Consider the following 6,000-nt stretch of genomic DNA (forward strand, 5'->3'; position numbering starts at 1 on the left):
TCACTTGTACCCTACCTGTTCGAAAACATCCAGTCTCTGTCTGTGTCAGTTCGAGTCTTGGTAAAGTTTTAAATCCCTGCCGCCAAGATGCTCCTCTGTCGGTCACGGATTATGGAAAGTGAAACATAAATCTATAGGGGTGGTTGGATTTATTCATGAACTTTAAAATATTAATTTGAAGCTTCTTTCTTTTCAGATTCTTAAAGCTTTATCATAATAGGCTGTATATTCACTTATTGGGAGAAAACCAGTCATTCTATGTGAAATCAGACATTTGAGCTCCCCAATATATTCAAAATGGCATAATCAATAACACCACATGAATATTCGACTGTTAGATTGGTGGTCGAATCAGGCTCCTCGAATCAAAGCATCGATTCGTCGACTATTCGGGGTCACCCCTAGTTTCAACCGTAATGTAATGAAGCAACAAGAATAGTTTTTGTACACGAATAAAACTAAACTAACGACTTTATATAATAATAATAATAATGTTTATTTGATCAGATTTAACTGCAGTCCAATATTAGGCCAAAGAGATGTGTCTTTAATCTAGAATTAAACAGAGTGAGTGTACCTGAACCCTGAATATTATCAGGATGGCTATTCCAGAGTTTTGGGAGCCAAATATTTTTTGTAATTTATGCAGAACTTAATAGGTAGCCAGTGCAGGGACTGTACAATTGGGGTAATATGATCATAATTTCTTGACCTGGTAAGGACTCTATTTGATTTCTTATTCATATCTAAAAGTGTAACATTAAGCAGAAGCATTTCAAATGGTTTAAACCTGTATCCTTTTTTATGAGTAACATTGAGAATATCACTATATATTGATGCAACACCTCCTCCACGACCAGTCTGACGGGGCTCATGCTTATAACCGTAGTTTGGTGGAGTAGACTTTTTTTAGACCAATATAATAATTTGGTTTTAGCCAGGTTTCAATCAAGCAGACTACATCAAAAATATTATCTGTGATCATTTTATTTACAATAACTTCTTTGGGTGTGATCTCAATACACTTTTTATTTTTGGACAAACCACCTTAAAACCATGGCTCTCATGATTTTGAGATAATAATGGATATGTACATAGATTAATTTAAAATAAAATAACAGATAGTCTGAACATGTTTTATGAGAAGATACCATAAATCCACCTCAGACAGACTGACAAACCTGAATGCAAAATGGATTGCTGTGCAAGTTGCAACTGATGGACATATGAGCAATGATATGGAAACTATACAAACTAAACAAACTATATACTGATATACTGACAGTTACTTTATGTAATGTCTACTCAGTGTTTTACTCAGTTGCCCCAATCTTCATTTGAGGGTTCATATGATGTTTCTGAGCTCATCCCATATAATAATTCACATGATATTACATTGATTAAAGACATAGTTTCCTGAAAAAAAAAAATGCTGAAAGTATAATCAACCTCAGGCCATTCAAAATGTAGATGGGTTTGTTTATCTGAACAGATTGTGAGAAATTTAGGCAAGGCAAGTTTATTTATATAGCACATTTCGTACACAATGGTAATTCAAAGTGCTTTACATAAAAGAAAGTAAAATAATCATGAAGAAAAAAATAACAAAAATAAAACAAGCAATTTAAAAACTTTTAAAATGATTAAAACATTTAAAAACAGTTCGAAAATGATAAAAATAAATAAAATTAAAATAAAACAGTGAAAATATAGTGCAATCTGTTCGGACATTGCACGGTGCTCATTCAATAAATGCACAGCTAAACAGATGAGTATTGAGTCTACATTTAAATGTGAGTAGTGTTTTAGCACATCTGATCTCTTCTGGAAGCTGATTCCAACTGCGGGCAGCATAGTAACTAAAGGCGGACTCCCCTTGTTTTTTGTGAACCCTTGGTATTTCTAACTGACTTGATCCTAATGATCTGAGTGCTCTGTTAGGTTTATATTCAGTGAACATATCTGCAATATATTTCGGTCCTAGGTCATTTAGTGACTTATATACGAGTAAAAGTACTTTAAAATCAATCCTATATGTAACTGGAAGCCAGTGTAAGGACCTGAGGACTGGTGTGATATGCTCAGATTTTTTGGTTCTAGTCAGAATCCTGGCAGCAGCGTTCTGGATGAGCTGCAGCTGTCTAATGGTCTTTTTGGGAAGGCCGGTGAGGAGCCCATTACAATAGTCCACCCTGCTGGTGATAAAGGCATGAACACGTTTCTCCAAGTCTTGGCTGGAAACAAAAAATCTAACATCTATTTAGAATACCAAAATTTGCTCACCAATTGATCCTCTGCAGTGAATGGGTGCCATCAGAAAGAGAGTCCTCTCACATCAAAATCAACCAACATATTTGTACAGAATGTTTTATATTGTAAACTATGCTTGATCTATACATATTTCTCTCCTGATTCAGATGAAATTATATATATATATATATATATATATATATATATATATATATATATATATATATATATATATATATATATATATATATATATATTATTGGAGAAAGCAATATTATCCATAAAGGACCTTAAAAAATGTCCCAATGATGAATTTTTCACAATATGTTAATTGATGGACTGGAGTCTTGTGAATTAATCCAATGTTTTTATCAGCTGTTTGGATTCTTATTCCAATGGCACGCATTCACTGCAGAGGATCCATTGGTGAAGTAACGTAATGCTATATTTCTCCAAATCTGTTGTGTTGAAGAAACAAAATACGTACATATATATCTACATATACATCTCTGGTGGCCTGAAGATGATTACATTTTAAGCAAAGTTTAATTTTCAGTTGAACTATTCCTTGAATTAGTAAGCTTATCATGCAATTAATTTGAAGAATTTGATAAATGCCAGACCAACTCAACTCAACTACAAAGAGAAACTCAGTGACTGCACCCTACTGCATTAGGCCCTATGTTAATGTAATCATAGTAATATGGTAACAGGCCTATATTTGATTTCTGCAGTGTTGGCTAGTTAATTCAGAGCGCACACCAAACACAAGCAAACCCACAGTATTAAAGTTCTGCTCCATTCTCTCCTTATCAGTGGCTCACATAAAGGCCTTCTTTTCTATGTGATTGCGCTCAGCATTTCTGCTTCTCACAGGGACTAATTGCCTGTGGTTCTTCGCATTCGCCTGCTAGAGACCAGTTATAATATTTATAATGATTAGCTGTCTGGCATGTTGCTTCAGCTGCTCGATTTAATATGCCTGTGAACACAAACGAGGTTGCCAATTTCTCCTTATTTCTACGTTTTTTTGCCTCCTCTCAAATTGCTTCCAGTTACTTGATGCAGTAGCTGATTGCTTTTTTATTATTATTATATATATATATATATATATATATATATATTTTTTTTTTTTTTTTTTTGAGAATTGTTGGTGTCATTTCTATCTTGGTGGTTTGTGTCCTTGTGATAACTTATAATATCTTTTTAACTTCTCATGTGCCCCATCCTTTCCTCAAATCCCACACTGGTACACATCATACATTTTGTTAAGTAATCCTTGTTTATTTATCTTTAATTGTGTTCTTTTGATATTGAATTATTTGTTGAAAGTTGTTAAAAATGATAAATGGTTCCAAAATCACCTCTCATCCTCCATTATTGTGAAATCTACTGTGTCGTTGCACAATTTCAAAAGAGGAAGGGGAAGATTTCCTCAATCTTTCATGTCCTCTTTAAAAGACAACATCAAACATTTAAGAAACCTTCAAAACAAACCTAAAGAACTGTGATATTCATTTATATTATAATTTAGAGATTTATATATTTTCTCTAAAACTTAAAACATAATTTTACTCATTACTCAAAACATAATTTTCTCCTGTTACCATAAAAAAAAAAAAAAAAATCGTTTGGTTAAGACTTCTTTGGTAATCATGTTCCAATAACTCAGCTAAAGAGACGTGTGACCACGATATCTTGTGAAAATTTTTTGTGGTAAACTAGTATTGGTCAGATCATAATCACATGATTTTCATGAAAAAGCAACAAAAGTAGACTAAAACAAGCATATGATTCTTTCATAGGGCCTGGTGCTTTGAACACATACTGTGATGATATTTTATCAAATTTAATACATGTAGTAGTATAAGCAACAGTTGTGATCCTTGATCATTTTCTACCTGTAAGGGTGAATGAAACGGTGAAATGGTGTGGAATCCATCCTCATTTTCAATATTAACACATCTGACTCAACAGCAAAATAATTACGCTTTTCCGACAATTGCTTGGACTGATTAAGATAGTATCAGTTCCTTGAACATTAAGCATTTTCTGAACATTTTTCAGAAAGGAAGCTGAAGACAGATGTGAGTATGTAACAGGAAGTGGTAAAAGAGATGGGGTCCTTATGTGCTAATACAGTAATGGGTGTGTGATATTGTGTTAAAGGTAAAGTAGTGCACTATGCTCTCAGAAAGAAAAAAAAATACACACACACAGACACACACACACACACATATATATGTACAAAAGCTGTCACTGCGGTGGTACATATTAAAGGGTTCCACCCCAGCGACAGTTTTTTTTTCTATCACCATTTCCCCTTAGTGGCCAATAAATAAATGATTTATAAATAAATTAATTAAATAAATCATTTAAATGTCAGAGTATTTTATTATTATTATTATTATTTTTTTTTTTTTTTTTTATCAAAATATATTATTAGCCACAAAGTACATGGTAATTCAGATCATCTCAAGACCATCCCATATCTGTGAGTGAACAGTTAGTATGAGAAACTGGAAAGTAGCTCTGTGTGCTTGAAAGCCGTCTTGATGCGAACAGACAGAGACAGGGGAGAAGGAGGAGGGGTCAGATAAGCTCAGACTTACACTCTTGCTACTTACAAGCATCCACTCCTATCTATTAGCTGTCAGAAACAGGCCAGCAAATGGAATTTACTATTGATCTCCTGCTTAGCACAGGTCAGTTGCAATGGCAGGGCAACAAATGTGGAAGGGCGCAAGGCAAGGGACAGCCAGCAAAGAACACAGAGGACTGAGAGTGAGGAAATAACAGAGTTTTATTAACCATGGCAGATCTGCAAAGCACTAGCAAAGAGAGAAAGAGAAAGAGAGCTGAGGGACATTGGGTGAGAGGGCTCCGCAAAGATCACTGGGAGTTCCGGAGTATGGCCACAGTTTACTTCAGGGTGAACAGACTGAATATGTCCATGATTTTAGCAAATATATATATATTTCCACAAAGAAAAAAAAAAAAAGAAAACTTGAATTTATTATTCAAGTGGTATACAGTGGGAATTCAATAAGCATGAATTTTTAATTATTTGCACATTTGTGTTGTTTCAAGCACTCCATTTACCAATCACCTGGAACTGAACAGCATTGCAGGTCAATATTTGTGTCAATATAAAACTACAGTTCTCTAGCCAAGAGCACTGAGTGGTTTTCTGGTCAATAGTGTTGTTTTATTAAATTAACCAATTACAAAATTTAAAATTGTTTCACTTAAATGTTTTATGATTCTTCTTTAAATCCATGGTGATTAGTATTTCACTATTTTCACACAGCTTCAATATTTTGGTATATATTTAGGCCAGGTCAATTTTAGAACTTCTATAATTACGAAACATCGGTTTAGTACATACAGGTACTTGGTTTAGTACATACAGGTACTTACAGTAGTTTATCTCACTGAAACGTCCTGATTATGTATGGGGTGGTGGATAAGACGCATGCCATTGGTCGGAGAGACCTGGGTTCGAATCCACTGTGAGACACCAATGTGTCCCTGAGCAAGACACTTAACCCCTAGTTGCTCCAGTGGCGTGCAACCTCTGACATATATAGCAATTGTAAGTCGCTTTGGATAAAAGCGTCAGCTAAATGTAATGTAAATGTAATGTATGTATGTATGTATGTAACCCTCGTTCCCTGAAGGAGGGAATGCAGGCGTTGCGTCAGAAGAGACTGACGAGGATCGTCTCCGTTCCCTCCTTCAGGCGAGGGT

Source organism: Carassius auratus, chromosome 41 (genome assembly GCF_003368295.1).
Source record: "Carassius auratus strain Wakin chromosome 41, ASM336829v1, whole genome shotgun sequence".
In the NCBI taxonomy this organism is placed as follows: domain Eukaryota; kingdom Metazoa; phylum Chordata; class Actinopteri; order Cypriniformes; family Cyprinidae; genus Carassius; species Carassius auratus.